This window comes from Staurois parvus, unplaced genomic scaffold (genome assembly GCF_062004578.1).
Source record: "Staurois parvus isolate SC_StPar_1 unplaced genomic scaffold, SC_StPar_1.0 ptg000564l, whole genome shotgun sequence".
In the NCBI taxonomy this organism is placed as follows: Eukaryota; Metazoa; Chordata; class Amphibia; order Anura; family Ranidae; genus Staurois; species Staurois parvus.
The window spans coordinates 8,689,344-8,709,589 of record NW_028318360.1 but is presented as its reverse complement, the minus strand read 5'-3'; the positions used below and the strand labels follow the sequence as shown (position 1 = coordinate 8,709,589).

General features: G+C 39.4%; 1 protein-coding gene across 2 annotated transcripts in view; it reads left to right on the top strand.

Moving 5' to 3' along the window:
* SORCS2 (sortilin related VPS10 domain containing receptor 2) overlaps positions 1-20,246 on the top strand; it is a 1,187,504-nt gene that overhangs the window by 983,333 nt on the left and 183,925 nt on the right. The gene's annotated exons all lie outside the window — the stretch shown is intronic.

Sequence of the window (20,246 nt, the reverse complement as noted above, 5' to 3'; positions counted from 1 at the left end):
TCACATCTTGGTGGCATGAACCTGAAACATAAACTATTTTATTGTAAGGCTCATAAACCAGGATTATGGTTGACTTCCTCTGATATCTGACCAGTTGTTTTAGCACACAAAGTTAAACAAGACTAGATTTAGAAATACACATTTTTACAAGACTCTTATATTTCCAGACATATAACATCTGGGTGGTCCTGGTAAATGCAGTTTTCCTTGAAGTCATGCTTTGTCTTGGTAAATATTAGCTGAAGTGAGTGGGCTACTCATATTTCATGAAAGGTAATGAAATTATTGGAGACCCTAAAACAAACTGAGAAATAGAAATATAGACAAAAGTATGAGGAAAGAACAAAGAGAGGGCGCACAGGCCTAGTGGATTACCATAAAAAATGTTTAATAAGAAATAAAATAGGTGTTGTACTCACAAACGACAATAAAGTCAAGGCACATCTTAAAAGAACAGCTAGGTCAACACCGCGCTGAGTAACAGTCCGCAATTGGGAGTGTAGACATCCAATAGGCTGACACGTTTCGAGGACTTGCCTCTTCCTCAGATCCATATAGACAAAAGTATATCAGGACCTATAATATAGGCATTAAAGACTTTTCTATATGATTTAAATGAGCTATTTACAAAGAGTCATGTAGCACCCTTCTAGATAGGTGCTAGGTGTGGGTAGTTACATTTAGTTTATGTTTTGAAAGGTAAATTTAGTTGTCCCACCATAGACAGTGTGGATGCAATCGTTGCTAGGTAAAAGTATATATTTCACACTGTAATCAGTATTGCTGTGTTCTGCTAGGTACGTCTGCTCAGTTGCTCAGCTGCTGCCAGCCTGGGAGCTCCCTCTGTGTCCAGAAAGCTTGAGAGGTTTTCTTAGTTTCAAAATAGGTGTGTAGCTATGCAGATGGCAGCGTGAATATTGATGCAGCCCAAGCCTATCCCCGAGCGACTGGCTCTGATGGCATGCGGGATAACTGCATATATTCAGTGAGCACATTGAGCTCTGGGTCTTTCCTGTATAGGATTGTTCCAGACTGGGAGAGGGCACGTTACCCTCTCAGGCAACTGCTGTCATGCGGCCTCAGGTGGGTTACCTGAGCACCTGAATGCTGAGACCTGGCTTCTACTGAAGCTGACTGAGGGGCCGTCTACTGAATATCTTGTCTGGTATCATGGAGAAAGGCGTCCCTCTGCTCTTGGGCCTTGTGAGTACAGAGACACCTAAGGATCTTAGAGACTGTGTGCTTCTTAACCCCCTCTGGTGCTAGAGACTCAGCTGTGGGTCTGGGCTAAAGGGGATGCTGTCTGGTGTTCCGAAGAGCTTTGTCCATTTATGCTCTTGCTACTAAGGAACTCTGCTCAAGCATGTTACTACTTTTACTACTGCTGCCTTAAAGCTGAAGTCTACTGTTAGCTTCAAGCACAAATGTTTTCATAGCTTATCTAAGAGATTACTTAAAGTCCTCAACTGTACATAGTTTTCTATTTCTGGAGTATCCCACCTAATTCCCCATCCCTATTACAGTTCTAAAAAAGTAAAAACAACACCCCTAGACTGGTTCTTGAAGAAATGTGTGAATGACCCTATGTGCCTGGCTGTGGGGCAAAGTATTTGAGGAAGATCTGGACAGTATTTCTGCAGCCCCTATGGGAGTTGCGCTACAGTCAAATAGTTTGGTTCAATCGTTATGTAATATTTATGACATGTTGCCCTGCCTATATGTGTCAAGTGAGCCTTTCTTCATCAGGGCCCCTGTTGATGGGGACGGACTTAAAGCAAGCTGGGACCAGGTTGTGGCCCCCAGGTACACCCAGTTGCGGATGTGGAGACCACTTGTTTGTTCCCTCAAAATAACTCAACACACAGCCATTAATGTCTAAACCGCTGGCAACAAAAGTGAGTATACCCCTAAGTGAAAATGTCCAAATTGGGCCCAAAGTGTCAGTATTTTGTGTGGCCACCATTATTTTCCAGCACTGATATATACAGGGAGAGCTCTGACAATGGCTGTAAAGGCTAGAGTGGTGACATCACCTATAGGTTCTTGTCCCAGCCATTGTTGGTGCTCTCTCCTCTCCCCTGCATATGCTTCTGGCTCACACAGGTGAGATCACGTGACCGAACCGGAGTGGAATGAAAATAGGTTTGTCAACATAAATGTTAGGAGGTGGCAAGGGGCATTGTTAAAGCTAGTTAGGTTCAGGCCTCCCTTCACACGGGGCAGAATCTATCACAATCAGCAGGAGATCAGCTCACCGATCCTCTGCTGATCAGAGCAGAGTGGGGTAGATGACAGGTCCGTGTCAGCTCAGTTTATGTAGAGTGGATACAGACTAAGCCCGTTCTACTCTATGGGTTGCCAGGTATAAATGAACTCCTCTGTCTGTTTAAACCCACCCACCTCAAACCCAATCTGCCTAAATGGAAGAGGACAGATTTCCTGGTAGGCAGGTGTAAACAGAAACATTTGTCCAAACACCCACTTGTCCATTGGGATCAGTGGACTGTCCAATCAGGTCCGCCTGAAAAACTGACAGCGGACCTGATTAGATCAACCATCTGAAAGAGGCCTCAAGTTGGAATTCTACATTAATCTTTCTGTGGTAGTGCTGTTTCAAACATACCTGCCCATTGGTGGGCAGAGGTGGTGATAATTAAACCCTTTATTCTGCATTAGTGGCCACTTGCAGTGTTTTTTAATCCTTTTGTGCTGCAGCATAAAGGGGTTAATCAACACTGACGCTGGTGCCACTAATGCAGCACAAAGGGGTTAATTAACTGCCACAGGTCACTAATGAGTGACCAGTGGCAGTGCTTTAACCCCTTCATGCTGCCCCCTCCCCCAAAGAGTTAACCACTCCAGCCAGTTCAATGGAAAAGCCCTATTACTGATCGTGTAAGGCAACATTACACTGTCAATGTCTCAACATGTAAATAAGAATAACAATCTGCCAGCCCCTGCTTAAGGTATTGCTCAACTACATGCATATTCCCCGCCTGTGTAAACGCTATCCTCTCTTAATTTCCAATCCCGCCTCCCGGCCTCTGAATGCTGTCATGGCGGGCCAGAACTAGAAACCATCTGTCGAGCAGAGATCACGTCGCCTAACAGGGAAGTGAATGTGTTCTTTCTAGCTAGTGCTGGGTTCAGGAGTGCATTCGGCACACCGCTGCTCCTCTGCAGGTGTTGTAAATGTTGTTCAGCGCAGGTGATCTGTATACTATTACTGGTGGTTGAGGCAGGACTTTTGCAGCACTGTGAGCTGGCACTTCACCTACGGGGCTGCGCCCCCCCAGTAAATTGTACTGCCAGGGGCCTCTGCCCCTTCTGTCTCCCCTTGTCCCGGCCCTTGTTAGGGTAGACTCACTATGTATTATTAGTTTCTGTATATCAATGTTTCTGCCATAACAGGGGGTGTGAAGATTGTCCTCATATTTAATAATTATATTGTTTTTATTTTGAGGGATTAGAGATATTTTGACTGTTTTATGATTTTTTATACATGTGTTGGTTTTTTCAGTACACAAAGTGATTTTTGTACAGTTTGTGATTTTATTGTTTGGAGAAGAATGATGTCATTTTGGTATAAATCTGTGCTGCAATCAGATATTATCTACATATTTAGTGGTGCGTGGGAACACATAACATTGCAAGCAGCAGCAGAAGTGGTTATTTGGTCATAATATATATAGGAGATTGCGTAGGGTTTTCACTTTAATATATATATTTATATATATATACACGCACACACGCATTGATATATACATTAGGGATACTAGCAGGTCTAAGACTTTCGCCTAGCTAGGCTTTTTTTCCCCAACTTTACATGTTTTACAAATTTGTTGTTAGCCTGTTTAATTTACAGCTAATTTATGTGCTCAGTCATGTATATTATTTAATAAATGTATGTAGTAGATTCTAATTGAGTGATGCAGTGTTACATAAATGTTTCAATTATGCTGTGTTGCTTGTGGTTTGCTACGTTTCCCACTTAGCTGATTGCATACAGTAGCTTCTTGACATTTAGAAAGGCTTGGCGGCCCTGCGGCTGTCCCGGCATTTCTGTCTCAGTCAGTGGCCGTTGGGGGTTGAGATTTGTAGTTCCTTGGCTGCCATTGCTTATTTATGTCTTTTTTTCCAGAGTATTTTTCTGTTTCATTCTTTTTACTAAGATTTCAAATAGCATTAGGACAATATAGAGTACCACAGTCACGTATAAAACCCACAGCATTTTTAGATGGCACTTACTGTACATTCAATATATGGAAATGTAAGAGGGAAAAAGGAGCTGTAACTTTAAGGTAGGACTATATAAGCCCTAACTGAATGACATTTACTAAACTACAGCGCTGTCTATCATAAAACATGTCTAGCATTTAAAAAAACAAACTTATTTTTACTTTTTTTTTTTCATTATTTGCTGTATCGTAATTCTGTTGATTTTCTGTAGCCACTTCCCCTCTACATGCATGCACTCTATCAAAGACCTTACAAAGGGAGGGTTTCCTGATTTTGACAACAGTGCATTATGTCTGCATAATGTGTTTTGAATGTTAACTTGTAGTCTTTATCAGAATATCAGAAGTCCATGTGACAGGGTGACAATGCATGGGCACTGTTGGAAGACAGGGTGGAAAGTGTGCTCTGTTTGGGGATCTTAGCTGCCATGAAGAACCACTAGAGCTTGAAACAATGGTTGAATTTATTTACAAATAGGGTTATGACGAAATGGAATAGGATAATAGGGAAATGGGGGACAAAGGAAGAAAGAGGCAACTTCTATCTAGTCTAACACATAATTCCTCATAAGGGGGGCTTTTTGTCCAGACTTGGGTCACACCCTCAGTTGGGTGTTAGTACTCACAATCATTGAAGACATATTGAACCAAAGTTCATAAACATTCATTCCTTTTCAAAGCATAAAGTTGAGTTCTTGAGCAGATGTCCACATGATCCCTTGCCCTCCAGGAGGCATGCTGTCATTCTGGACAGGTTTGGGTAGGACACACCTCAGGAGGTCCTGATTATCAATGTGCTGATGATCTTACGCACTCATCTCTCATCTAGCCTTCTTTGATATCAGCTGGCTGTGCAATCTTCACCTGCCTTACATAGCCTGTTATAATTTGCTTCCAGAGTAGATATAATTTAGTTAATATCCAAGCTACCTTGATATAATTTTTTATCCAATATTACAAAGGGACAGAACATTGCCACCCTATAATAGGAAGTGTCTGAACAAGGACTTTCTCTGGGTACTATTTTACATGAGGATATCAGTACCTTCTGAATGAGTGACATGAAACCAACAGGAGCAAATGTGAAAAAAGCCCAAATGTTTACTTTTGTCAAACTTTTTCCTTTGATGACTGGGGGCTAAATGATCATGAAGCAGCGAGAGGTAGAGAGAGCACAGAACAACAGACTTAATAAAGCAGAAGCAGGGTGATTCTTGCATTGCAGGGCTTCAGGTATGGCTTCCTCTCCAGCATGAAAACCAATGAGCAGTACAGGAGTGACATCATGATAGCTCACTTAAAATTTCTTGAGAATAGCAATCAACATAAACAGTTATACAGGCACAGTCAGAAGTCAGGAAATGTATTCTTATTAGAGAAATTCAAGACAATTACATTTGTAATTTCAGTATATAGCTTAGCCACCATGAACCAATCTAGATATTCCCGGTAAGAAAGAAAAACTTCACTTTCATGGGTCCAATTTAAGAACTCCTGTGCCCAACTTAGATGGGAAGGGTTTGCCTAAAGCTAGTCATCAGTTCTACAAGGCAGACCCTGCTTTTTCCAGCAGCATGCAGACTCCTCTATCAAGTCTATGCATTTCAGTAACCATGTGAGAAGGTTGGAAATACAATGTGCAAGCCACACAGTTTAAAGTAACCATTGAAGGGATATACATTTTTCAGTTTAGGAGAATATAATCAGCTAATGTGTTCCTGATCTGTAACCAGCATTTTATTATAGATAAGTAAGTTTTCAATGAAACATGTATTAATCACTTTAAACCAAATACATGTCTACTTTTAAATACTGACATTCTATAAATATAAAATATAAATATAGGTAATAAATAATACATAAACATGTATTGCCACAGGGCTCTGAATAACATAATAACCATACTTTCAAAATGACATGATATACTATGTGAGTGCTCATACCAACATAAATTTAAAGACGTGCATTGATTATACATATTCTGACAACCCTTGTCACTGTTCCCAGTTACTTGACCACTAGAAAGTTGAATAATCTCTTGCCAAAGTCATCATTGACTTTGTCCAGAAATTAAATGATAGAAGATAAGGTGAACATCAGGATCAATACATTTTTAAATTATAGATAAAAATAGATGAATTTGGCATTGAATTTTCATAGGCAATCACTAAGAATTTAGCGAGCATTTAGCAATCATCTACTCAGAGTTTATAAAGTATGTACTTAGAAGAGTTTAGCCAACATTTACTTAGAATGTAATACGCATTTAGCAAACAACTAAGAATTCAGTGAGTATTTAGCAAGCATCTACTTAACATTTAATAGGAGTTTAGCAAGTGTATTCAGCAAAAATGTATTAAGAGTTTATTTAGAGTTTATCAAGCATTTACTAATAATTAATAGGAGTTCAACTAACATCTACTCAAAATTATTAGGAATTTAGCAAGCATCTACTAAGAATTTCATAAGCATTTACTAGGAGTTTGAAAGGAGTTTAGCAAGTGTCTACTAAAAACTTTAGTTTAATATGTATCTACTAAAAATGTAATAGATGTTTAGAAAGCATCTACCAAGAATCTAGTTAGAATTTAATAATAATTTAGCAAGTATCTAATAGAAATTTAATAAGCCTTTATTTTATCAGGACTTATGTGGCACCAAAAATGTATGTATCGCTGTAACTCCTTCCCACCCGGCCTATTGCAAGATGACGGCCATGCGGGATCCCTATTATCCTCCAAGGATCGTGCCTCACGTGCACTCCATTGGCTGCACTCTGGTGCAATCTGTCACCGGCTGTGGCCACTGGACATGGCCAATGACAGATCGCTACACCGGCCCACTGCCAGTGTCATGTGATGGCTGTGACCAATCACAGCAGATCACATGACAGTTGTAAACAATAAATGGCTTCCTTTTATGCCATTCATTGCTTACAACTGTGCTGCTAGCTGTAATAGGTCACAGTGGTCACATGTACAGACTGGGCCAATCACTACCCATCTTTAGCATGTGATTAGCCACAGCTGATCACAACAAAAATTGAATGAATAAGTTTCATTCAGTAAAAATGCTTGCTTATACCAATGAAATTCGTTGGTATAAGCAATCATAATGTGTACAAAAAAAAAATCTCAATCACTTGCCCAGAGTAGTTCAGTACAGGAGTAGAAAAAAATCATTAACAAATAAAAGAAAGTAATAAAAAATGTAAAAAAAAAAATTTTTTTCAAATTATTATAATTTTTTTTTACATACTGTCACCAGTCAGTGTCCCTGGTCACCCTGATTCTTGATCATTGGTGACAGTATGTAAAAAAAATTGTTTAATTTTCCACAAAATTATGACAAAAAATTACTACTTCATAAAACTCGTCATGCCTCTTACTAAATGCCTCAGAGTGTCTAGTTTCCGAAAAACGGTCATTTGGGGGTATTTATACTGACCCGGCATTTTTGGGCCTCAAGAAATGAGCTATGCCATCAGTACATCAGGATTTATCGATTTTTAGATATATATATACCATAGTTTGTGGACTCTATAACTTTCCTACCAACTAAATAATAAACACTGATGTGGGTTATTTTCACCAAAGAAATGCAGCAGAATACATTTGGGCCTAAATGTGTGTAGAAAGATTATTTATTTGCAAAATTTTATAACAAACGAAGAAAAACGCATTTAAAAAAAAATTAGTGGGGGATTAAATACCACCAAAAGAAATCTCTCTTTGTGTGAAACAAATTATAAAAATTTCATATGGCTACAGTGTTGCATGACTGCGCAATTGTCATTCAAAATGCGACAGCAGTGAAAGGTGAAAATTGGCCTGGGCAGAAAGGGGGTAAAAGTGACCGGTAGGCAAGTGGCTAAATATTGTTCATTCACATCAATCCCTGCCCTCAAGGAGCTTACAAGCTAATGACCTTCTCCCACATGCATACATACACATACTAGGTCCAATTTAGGCAGGAGCCAGTTAACCAACCACCATGTCTTTGGAGTGTGGGCAGAAACCGAAGAACCCAGAGGAAACCCATACAAGCATTGGGATAACATGCAAACTCCATGAAGATAATTTACTGATTGATTTACCTAGTAGAACCAAGTGCTTCAATGCGTATGTACTAACCATCAAGCCACTGTACTTTAGCAAGCACCTGCTAATTTAATAACAATTTTGAAAATGTCTACTAAGAATTTATTAAGAGTTTAGCAATCATCTACTAAGAATTTAGTAAGGGTGTAAGAAATTAATAGGCATTTAGAAATCATTTGCTAAGAATTTATTTAGAGTTTAGCAAACATCTACTAAGAATTTATTTAGAGTTTAGCGAGCATCTACTAAGAATTTATTTAGAGTTTAGCGAGCATCTACTAAGAATTTATTTAGAGTTTAGCGGGCATCTACTAAGAATTTATTTAGAGTTTAGCAAACATCTACTAAGAATTTATTTAGAGTTTAGCAAACATCTACTAAGTATTTATTCAGAGTTTAGCAAGCATCTACTAAGAATTTATTCAGAGTTTAGCGAGCATCTACTAAGAATTTATTTAGAGTTTAGCAAACATCTACTAAGAATTTAGTAAGGGTGTAATGAGTGTCTGCTAAGAATTTCAAAAAGGGTTAGAAAGCATGTATTAAAAACGTAGTCAGCATTGAGCAACTGTCTACTAAAATGTAGTAAGCATTTAGCAAGCATCTACTAAGAATTTATTTAGAGTTTAGCAAACATCTACTAAGAATTTAGTAAGGGTGTAACGAGTGTCTGCTAAGAATTTCAAAAAGGGTTAGAAAGCATGTATTAAAAACGTAGTCAGCATTGAGCAACTGTCTACTAAAATGTAGTAAGCATTTAGCAAGCATCTACTAAGAAATTGTTAGGCATTTAGAAATCATTTGCTAAGAATTTATTTAGAGTTTAGCAAGCATCTACAAAGAATTTATTTAGAGTTTAGCAAACATCTACTAAGAATTTATTCAGAGTTTAACAAGCATCTACTAAGAATTTATTTAGAGATTAGCGAGCATCTACTAAGAATTTATTCAGAGTTTAGCGAGCATCTACTAAGAATTTATTTAGAGTTTCGCGAGCATCTACTAATAATTTATTCAGAGTTTAGCAAGTATCTACTAAGAATTTATTTAGAGTTTAGCAAACTACTAAGAATTTATTTAGAGTTTAGCGAGCATCTACTAAGAATTTATTTAGAGTTTAGCGAGCATCTACTAAGAATTTATTCAGAGTTTAGCGAGCATCTACTAAGAATTTATTCAGAGTTTAGCAAGCATCTGCTAAGAATTTATTCAGAGTTTAGCAAGCATCTACTATGAATTTATTCAGAGTTTAGCAAGCATCTACAAAAAATGAATAGGTATCTGGAAAGCATCTACTAAAAATGTATTTAGAGTTTAGAAAGAATCTGCTAAGGATTTACTTAGAGTTTAGCAAGCATCTACTACAAAATTAATAGGTGTTTAGTGAGCATTTACAAAGAGTGTAATAAACATTTAGAAAAAATCCAAGAACAGATTTTAACAAGCATCTACTAATAATTTAGAAGCAAGCCTTGTCTAAAAAATATTAAAACACACTTGTATATCCTTATCTTGCATTTCTGATCAGAGATAAAACCAGGTCACCAAACAAATAAAAACTTGGTTTTGCCTCCCTTTTAATCCATACTGTAAACTGGTGCCGAATTGTCTACTTTGTACAACCTCCCATATATCACCAGAGTAGGAAGCTCATATTTCGCATTACCCCATGAAATATGGTGAGAATGATTCCTACATAAGTCTCATTGCCTTCCTGTAAGGGCTTATTTTTCCTGTTATAGTAACATCACTACAAATATCTGTCAGAAAGATTTAAAAGTAAAATTCTTAAATCACATTTGATTATTTTTCCTCAGCATAAGTACTGAAGTTCTTAGACAATGCCAAACTTCCATGCGGGGTGATCATTAATTCTCACTATATCCTAGACCATGCTCTTCTTCCTTGCTGTGTGCCAAAACCACAAGCTACAACAGGGAAAGTAGAACAAGTTTTACTATATGGCCGTGCTCCAGATTCCTTCCTGTTGCAGCCCTATGCCCTGTGCAAGGATGACCCCAAACAGGAGACATGAATGCTGACAATGCACAATGAAGACTATTAGTATTTAATGAGTTCCAGGTCTAATTTGCTGTAAGTATACATAAGCACCCTTTAAAAGTAAACTTCAGCATGTTTATGCTATAGAACAATTTAGAACATTTATACACATGCACGTTTACCCTAAATAAAACTAAACTCTCGTAAAAATACTTTCATACAGCACTGTAGATAAAACAAAACAGCATTATTTATTATTTCTTTGTAAAAAAAAATATACAGTTTTGCCTTCCTTTGTTCATGTATTTCCTCTCTGGGCCTCTAGACAAACCTTTAACCATGGGAGGACCCTTAAAATAACTTTAAGGTCTTTAAGGAACCCCTGTTAAAATGAGTATATGTATAGCTTACAGGACATTGAAATGATGAGTGCATTGAAGATTTACTATTAAATAAAAGGATAAGTGGTGTATTTCATATCCAGAGAGGATTTTTAACAACCCTCCACTCTATAGGATATAAAAAGTTTTTTCAATTTGCCATGAAAGAATATTAATAAAAAATACTGTTTCATCCCTTTAAATGTATGGAGAATAGAACAGTGGCACCTTACATTGGTGGTCAGTGTAGAAATTCCACCCTTACCTTGGTGTCAATGGAAAAGAACCATCTTACATTGGTGGTCAGTGTAGAAGTGCCACCCTTACTTTGGGGTCAGTGGAAAAGTACCATCTTACATTGGTGGTTAGTGTAGGTGTGCCACCCTTGCTTTGAGGTCAGTGGAAAAGTACCATCTTACATTGGTGGTTAGTGTAGGTGTGCCACCCTTGCTTTGAGGTCAGTGGAAAAGTACCATCTTACATTGGCGGTCAGTGTAGAAGTGCCTGTCTTGCAGAGGTGGTTATTGCTGACTGCTTGAGGAACACCAAGCACAATGCCATCTTAATAGAATCATGGCCCCCTGGGCAAAGCAATGCACTAGGGCCCCTACATTACAGCACCCATATACATCAGGTTCCTCTATCACTGTTCCCATAAACTGCACATCAGATGTTCCCATACATCAGGTTCCCTGTCACAATGTCCCCATACATCAGGTTTCCACATCACAGGGTCACCATACATCAGGTGTCCCCATCATAGTGTCCCCATACATCAGATGTCTTAATCACATTGTTCCCATACATCAGGTGTCCCCATCACAGTGTCCCCATACATCAGGTGCCCCCATCACAGTGTCCCTATACATCACGTGTCCTCATCATAGTGTCCCCATACATCAGGTGCCCCATCACAGTGTTCCAATACATCAGATGTCCTCATCACAGTGTCCCCATACATCAGGTGTCCCCATCACAGTGTCCCCTTATATCATGTGCTCTCATCACAGTGTCCCCATACATCAGGGGTTCTCATCAGAGTGTCCCAAAATATCAGGTGTCCTCATCACAGTGTCCCCATTACAGTGTCCCCATACATCAGGTGTCCTAATCACAGTGGACCACACTTTATGGACCTTGCTTTGTGCACTGGTGCGCAGTCATGTTGGAACAGGAAGGGACCATCTGCAAACTGTTCCCACAAAGTTTGGAGCATGAAATTGTCCAAAATGTCTTGGTATGCTGACACCTTTAGAGTTCTCTTCACTGGAACTAAGGGACCAAGCCCAACCCCTGAAAAGCAAGCCCATACCATAATCCTCCCTCCACCAAACTTTACACTTGGCACAATGCAGTCAAGCAAGTTCCATTCTCCTGCCAAACCCAGGCACGTCCATCAGATTGCCAGATAGAGAAACGTGATTTGTCACTCCAGAGAACACGTCTCCACTACTCTAGAGTCCAGTGGCGGCATGCTTTACACCACTGCATCCAATGCTTTGCATTGAACTTGGTGATGTAATGCTTGCATGCAGCTGCTTGGCTATGGAAAACCATTCCATGAATCTCTCTACACAGTGTTGGTGTGCTAATCTGAAGTTTGGAGGTCTTTAACTTTTGACTTAGACAGTTGACAACTTCTACGTGCTTCAGCAGGCGCTGACCCCGCTCTGTCATTTTATGTGGCCTACCACTTCATAACTGAGTTGCTGTTGTTCCAAGTTGCTTCCACTTTGTTATAATACCACTAACAGTTGACCATGGAATATTTATTAGCAAGGAAATGTCACAGATGGACTTATTGCACAGGTGACAACCTATCACGGTACCACACTTGAATTCACTGAGCTCCTGAGAGCGCCCCATTCTTTCACAAATGTTTGTAGAAGCAGTCTGCATGCCTAGGTGCTTGATTTTATACACCTGTGGCCATGGAGGTGATTGCAGCACCTGAATCCAATGCTTTGGAGGGGTGTCCCTATACTTTTGGCAATATGGTGTTAAATGCACGTATATTCTTTTTCTAATTTTTTAAAGGAATGGTTTGCTGACAGGGTCTCTCGAGCTCAAATGAGGCTGAGAGTTGGTTTGTTTGCAGCAGTTCCTGAATTAGGCAGGTGGAAAGCAGGAGTGTTAGGCTTGGCTTATTGGCTCTTGTGGCTAAAGAGACCTGTCAGGATGCTAATATACCAGCTGCTATTACCAGCAGGTTTGTAAAGGTGGTAATGTCAGGGTTGACATACATTTTTTGGAGTGTGTGACTCAATAGGTAGTGCAGCAAGGGAAGGGTTAACAGTCCTGGATCCTGTCGCTTTTAAAACAAGTCAGCAATGGCAGCTGCATGTATTTCTGTAGCAAGATATTTGCTGTTTTTGAAGTAATTGTAACATTATAGTCTGAAGATTTCTTTTTTTGTTCCCCGACACGCGCCATGGTGTCATCCCATGATCCCCTACATCACTGTGATACAGGTGTCACGGGATGGAACCACAGAGTGCAGAGGGGGACAAAGGCATCTGACAAACCCAGAAATGTAGAATGCCAAAGAGTCATATGGAAGCTGGACCTGAGGGATACACAGGCCACTGGAGAAGTAAGTATAATAGCTGTTCTACTGTAGTGAACATTAATTCAGATTTATTTTAAAGTGGAGTGAAGTTTTTTTTACCTTCATAAAGAGTAAAAGGGGGAAGGGAGAAGTTTTTTTTACCTGTGAATGAAGGTAAAAAACCTTCAGTGTGCAGCTCCCCCTAATTCTTACCTGAGCCCAATCTTGATCCAGCAATGTGCACGAGAACAGCTTCTCTCCCAGGCCTCTCTCTTCTCATTGGCTGAGACACATCGGTGAGAGTTATTGGCTCCTGCTGCTGTCAATCAGCAAGGTGGGAGCAGAAGACAGGACTGAGCCAGCTCAGGAACAAGCACGTACAAGTGCCCCCAGAGCAAGCAGCTTGCTCTGGGGGCATTTGGCAAGGGAGGGGGGCCAGAAACACTGATGGAGGACCCGAAAGAGGAGGATCAGGACTGCTCTGTGCAAAGCCATTGCCTAGAGCAGGTAAGTATGATGTGTTTAATGAAAAAAAAAAAATCAAAGCTTTAGAACAACTTTAATCCTGATGCTTATTTTAGGGAGAGCTGCCTGTATTGCCTCACAATGGCCAAGCTGATTCAGAGTTTCATTCTGCACCTTTTATTTGAATTTGTAAAAATATAAACTAATCTTCTGAAAGATATCCATTGGCAACAATACCGTTTACAACATACATTCATACTTTTCAGCACAGCATCTTACTTCTAGAACACAGAATTTAAGGTTAAAAGACATGGGAATAAGACAGATTACAAGAACATTTCGATCCAATTTTTCATCAGCAAGCCTAAAAACAGATTAGTCTGCAAAACCTCTCTGAGTGATTAAAATATGAGTGTTTGAACTACAGTTAGGCTGGCTCCCTGGTTTAAACCACAGGAAAACAAATGGCATGTAAAAATTTCCAGATGACGCTGAGTCAAATCACCTATTCAGTTTTTGTGTTTAATATGAAATCCTGAGTTTCCTTTGTTTAACCATTTAAGTACCAGTCTGTATATACAAAAAAAACAATATTGGTGAAGCACTTTACATGAAAAACTAAATAAGTAGGTGCAACGATATAAAAATACATATAAAGTGACCACACTGTATTGAAAGGTATAGATAACTAGTGCTGTAAGTCTTTCTTACACAGGTGAGTAGGGGGAGGGGACATTTTTAAGAGTAGTTAGGGTTAAGCTGGAACTGGGTTTTTCAGTTTTTGCTGTATAAAGTGGATGTTGACTCTGGATGGTGCCTGAATAAAAATGGCTCTGTCCTGTTGTGCCTTGTATATCCCCTAACATTTAACTCTCTACCTTTGATCTGGTTCTTAGCCTGGACCATAGGTCGGGATTGTCATCTGGTTTCAATATTTTGCCGAATTTAAAGCTTTTGTATTGAATTTTCTGAGAATAATCTTTTATACCTAACTGAGGCCTCCTTGGGAGTCTGCAGAATCCTTCAGGGTAGTGTAACCTCTGGGTACTTGTGCCTTACTATTCTAGTGGCATTGAGGCCACGTATGTTTTTTGTGCCATATATGAGTGCTCCTTTTGGGCCTTTCAAGGCCAATGCGGGGTTTTTTTTTGTTTGTATTGTCTATTTTGTTAAAATTAATAAAAAGAAATTTAAAAAAAAGGCTTTGTCCTTCAGATGAAAGCTTTGTCATAAGGAGTACTCTGATCTCTGGAAGAGATAATAAATACCTGTAAATTTTACACTTACACATGACTTAGCATACATTTGCCAAACATCAAAATACACTAAATTGCCAAAAGTATTGGGACACCCCTCCAAATCATTGGATTCAGGTGTTCCAATCACCTCCAGGGCCACAGGTATATAAAATCAAGCACCTAGGCATGCAGTCCGCTTCTGCAAACATTTGTGAAAGAATGGGTCGCTTTCAGGAGCTCAGTGAATTCAAGCGTGGTACCGTGATAGGTTGCCACCTGTGCAAAAAGTCCATCCAAGAAATTTCCTTGCTACTAAATAGTCCACAGCCAACTGTTAGTAATATTATAACAAAGTGGAAGCAACTGAGAACAACAGCAACTCAGCCATGAAGTTGTAGGCCACGTAAAATGACAGAGCGGGGTCAGCACATGCTGAAGCGCACAGTGCACAGAAGTTGCCAACTGTCTGCAGAGTCAAAGCTAAAGACCTCCACACTTCACATGGCCTTCAGATTAGCACAACAACAGTACGTAGAGAGCTTCATGGAATGGGTTTTCATGGCCAAGCAGCTACATCCAATCCTTACATCACCAAGTGTAATGCAAAGCTTTGGATGCAGTGGTGTAAAGCACGCCACCACTGGACTCTAATGCAGTGGAGACGTGTTCTCTGGAGTGACGAATCACGCTTCTCTGTCTGACAATCTGATGGGCGTGTCTGGGTTTTGTGGTTGCAAGGAAAATGGTACTTGCCTGACTGCATTGTGCCAAGTGTAAAGTTTGCTTTAGGGGGATTATAGTGTGAGGTTGCTTTTCGGGGGTTGGGCTTGGCTCCTTAGTTCCAGTGAAGAGAACTCTTAAGTCGTCAGCATACCAAGACATTTTGGACAATTTCATGCTCCCAACTTTTTTAGAAAAGTTTGGGGACGGCCCCTTCATGTTCCAATATGACTGTGCACCAGTGCACAAAGCAAGGTCCATAAAGACATGGAGGAGTGAGTTTGGGCTGGAGGAACTTGACTGGCCTGCACAGAGTCCTGACCTCAACACAATTTCCTTTGGGATGACTGCGAACCAGGCCTTCTCGTCCGACATCAGTGCCTGACCTCACAAATGCGTTTTTGGAAGAATGGTCAAACATTCCCATAGACACACATCTAAACCTTTTGGACAGCCTTCCCAGAAGAGTTGAAGCTGTTATAGCTGCAAGGGGTGGGCCAACTCAATACTGAACCCTATGGTATAAGACTGGAATGCCATTAAAGTTCATGTGCCTATAAAGGCAGCTTTTCCAATATGTTTGGCATAATAGCGTATAAGTTTGGTCCACTTTCAAAGCCAATTTACAAAAGTGAAATTTGTTGTTTTGCCTTTTTCTACAGAAAATATAATTTTTTAAGATACATTTTCCTGTTTATAAATATTTTACGCCGCTATTTTACGAGACCATTTTCACAATAATATGTACTAAACTAATCAGGTGTAATCCAGAATTTTCATTGGAGTGGGAATACAGAAGGAAGTAAGGAACTTTTTTCAGAAGAAAGTGTTGCTTTATAATTTTTTTTTTCTACTCTTGTTTTCTTTTACATTGACATTATTTTCCCAACTTTTCAAACAAAAAATACAAATATAGCTGTAAAAAAAGGCAAAACAGAAGAACACTGAAATAAAAAGCAATTATATTGCCAATCATAAATAAGCCCACATTTTTCACAGCGGGACTGTTTCCCCCGTCTTTATTTGATAAATTATTTTAAAAATGGGTTGACAGCCCTATTCTGAGACTGCACATAGACATATACTTATATTCCATTAGAGAAGGCTGACTCTGTTTTATGACAACGTACAGTGAGATATGAATTCCCATCAATATACTGCTCAGGTTTTTAGGCCAGTACATTTTCCATTCTCGCTCAGCTATGTTTTACATACATTTTCTGCTTAGAAGTTAAAGCATCTGCCTCCTGCAGCCTCAAGCTTCCACTTTAGAAGTAGGAATTATCATTTTACCTGTACAGCTCTGCAAGCCGCACACAAGCTATGTACATATTTATATAGCAAGTGCACTTACTGAAAAATAGAATGTTTTGTAGATGGTTGGTCTTTGGTGCTCGGTATGATGATTTGTGAATAGATTATTACATAATAATGCTGTTGAAGAAACAAATGACTGCGAATGGTAAATTGTCCACTACCCAGGGAGGCTGCATATAACTTCACTGGCTTTGTAGTTCATTAGCTCAACTGCTTTCCAGATCATTGTCATGGAAAAAGTGTCTGTCTTAGAATGCGATACGTTTATGAACGCTGGACAGAAATTTTAAAAGCATAAGGAAATCATGTTGCATTTCTATATATATATATATATATATATATATTTTTTTTTTTTTTAAAGAGAAGGATGGTCAAAGCTTTTTGGCCATACCTCTCTTCTGGATCACAATAATGCACTTACATGTGCTCTCCTGTGACCCAAAATCAGCCAACGGTGGTCTAAAGCCCGCTGTCAGCTAACATCATAGAGCCTGTCCAGGCCCTGGAAGCATCCTGACAATAATGTTGAAATCCCCCCAGATGCCTGAGCAGCAGCTGGCTCAGCCTCTCAGTGTGTGGAAGAGAGCCTGAGCCAGCTCCACAGCCCTATGCTCTAGTGAGTGCTGGGGGGCAGAGCAGAGAGCTGGTGATTGACAGTCACCGCTCTCTGCCCAGTGAAGACCGAGAACTGAGTGATCAGTGGTCATGTGATCACTCAGTTCTCAGGCTTAGAGCTGGCGGGGACAGCTGATGCTGCAGCATGGAGGTCAGTATGTGTGTTTGTTTTTTTCAATATGCCCACACGTCTAAAATACACGTGTAAAATAGTATTAAACAGCCTTCTTTATTAAACTTTAGCAAAATACTATTTGTAAAAATTCTTACCCCAGCACTAGCACTTTACAACTTTTAGTGCTTTTGACTCCTTCTCTCTCAGTGCTACTTTTCTGAACTTCCCATCTTCACAGGAAAGGGCTAACAGTGGACAGTGCAGTCTAAAAGTCGTCTGTTAGCTTGGAGAAGGGAGGGGGAGCAACAGGGGAGTGCATTACCAGCCCAGGCTGTGTGTTTTTATTGATACACAAAATGTAGGGAGACAAAACTCTAGTTCCTGCTTGCAAGGATGGCTCCATAGGGTGCTGCAAGAGAAATTAGCCACCCTGAAACAGGAAACCTGGGACAGCAGTTACGGCACAAACCTAAAAGAGATGTATGGCTCTTTTGTAGGTAACAAGAGTGCACATATTCTTGCTATAGCCCGCTCTCAGCTGAGATAGCAGAGCCCCTACAGGCTCTTGAAGGATCCCGACCATATTGTTGGGATTCACCCAGCTGTCTGATAGACAGCTGGCTATACCTCTCAGCATACAGCTGAGACCCGCAACCAGCTGCGCTCGCCCCCCTTTCCAGTCCAGCGATCCAGTAAGTTTTGGAGGAGCAGAGCAGAGAGCAGTGACTGACAGTCACGGCTCTCCGTTCTAAGCAGACTGACAACTGGGCAATCAGTGGTCATGTGATCCATCAGTTATTGGTCTTAGAGATGACCTGGGAGAGCTGCAGCAACACACCGATGCTGCGGCATAGAAGTGAGTATAAATGTTTATTTTTGTATTCTCCTGTAAACAGGAGTGCAGGCAAGAATTAAGCTAAATAGGCTATATACTCAGTAAATGATTAAATCAGCTGCTGAATGTGCTAAAGCTTTAATATAACAAGATTTTCGCCATTTTTCTGCCAAATAGGGTATTCTAAAACAGGCCTAGAAAATCACTAATTTTGCAAAGAATGTAGACTTTCTCAATACAAATGTTTTAGCGTGAAGGAGATTGTATATATTTATGGGAATCTTTTTTTGGCTAATGTGTCTAAAATTGGCTAGAGCAGGGATGGACTTACAGTATGTAATCACACATTTGTGGACACCTGAGCATTACATCTATAAACAATTGTTGACATTTCCATTCCAAGAATACGGCCATAAATGTGGAGATGACCCTCACTTTGCAGGTATAACGTTTTTCACTCCTCTGGGAAGGCTTCCCACAAGATTTTGGAATGTGTTCATGGGAATTTGTGCCCATTCAGCCAAAAGAGCATTTTGTGAGGACACCCTGTATATGTATTCAAGAGGATTGGTGATTTTCAATATGCCTGTACATTTGCCGATTCACTGGCAAATCATTGTATCAAAAGGAAATATTTTAGTCATATTTCCTATTGAAAATTATGGACTTTTATACAGTCAAAAGAAGACAGATCGAAAAACTAAGAGCAATAAAAGGAAACGGGGCTATAAAAATTGATCTAATATTGGTGAAAACCTCAGTGTATTCGTCCTGCTTAGCAGTAGAGTTACACCTCTGACATTTTGTATGGCTCCATAAAGAACACTTTCATCTCCATCAGTTACATAAATGCTCACATCCAATTAAATAAAATAACTATATTATTAAAGTCTGGAAATTCTCCCAACAAGGCCTTGTTGGAAGAAGATACCGGAAAACATCTTACAAGGTTTGCAGCTTCACAGAATCCATTAAGTCTGACCAGGATCCCATTCTGTGTACTACCAAAATGAACTTGGTTGTGAATAAGTAAGCTGTGCTGGAGACAGTGTTCATTTTGATGTCAAATTTCTATTTAGTTTTAGTCATAGCCCTATGACTAAAATGCCATTTTAGTTTTAGTAGTATTTTAGTCATCTGAATTGTGTAAGTTTTAGTCATATTTTAGTCAACTAAAATCAGCAGTACATTTTAGTCGACTAAAATATCCTACATTTTAGTCAACTAAAATCTCTAGTATGTTTTAGTCGACTAAAATAATTTTAGTCAACTAAAATCTAATGGGTTTAGTTAAATTGTAATGCATTGTTTAAGAATTTCTCCACAATTTCCAAACTCACTATATATTCCTGGAGCAAAAAAAAAATCCATAAACATGTTATTATTTTTGGTATAAAGGTTTGAACAAACTACACAGACACAGATTTAGCCATTATATAACATCTTTATAAATAAAATGTCCCTCCCTCACATTTTCTTTCTGCTTTTGTTCATTGACGAAAATTGGAATTGATTTTTGTCATAGTTTTCGTGAATTGACGAAAATTCGGAGTCATTTTCATTTGGTTTTTGTTACTGGAAACATGCCGCCGATGAAAATTATGACGGAAATATTCTTGTTGATGAAATTTACACTGGCTAGAGATGTGGCTGTTCAGGTTCTTTAGTCCTAGC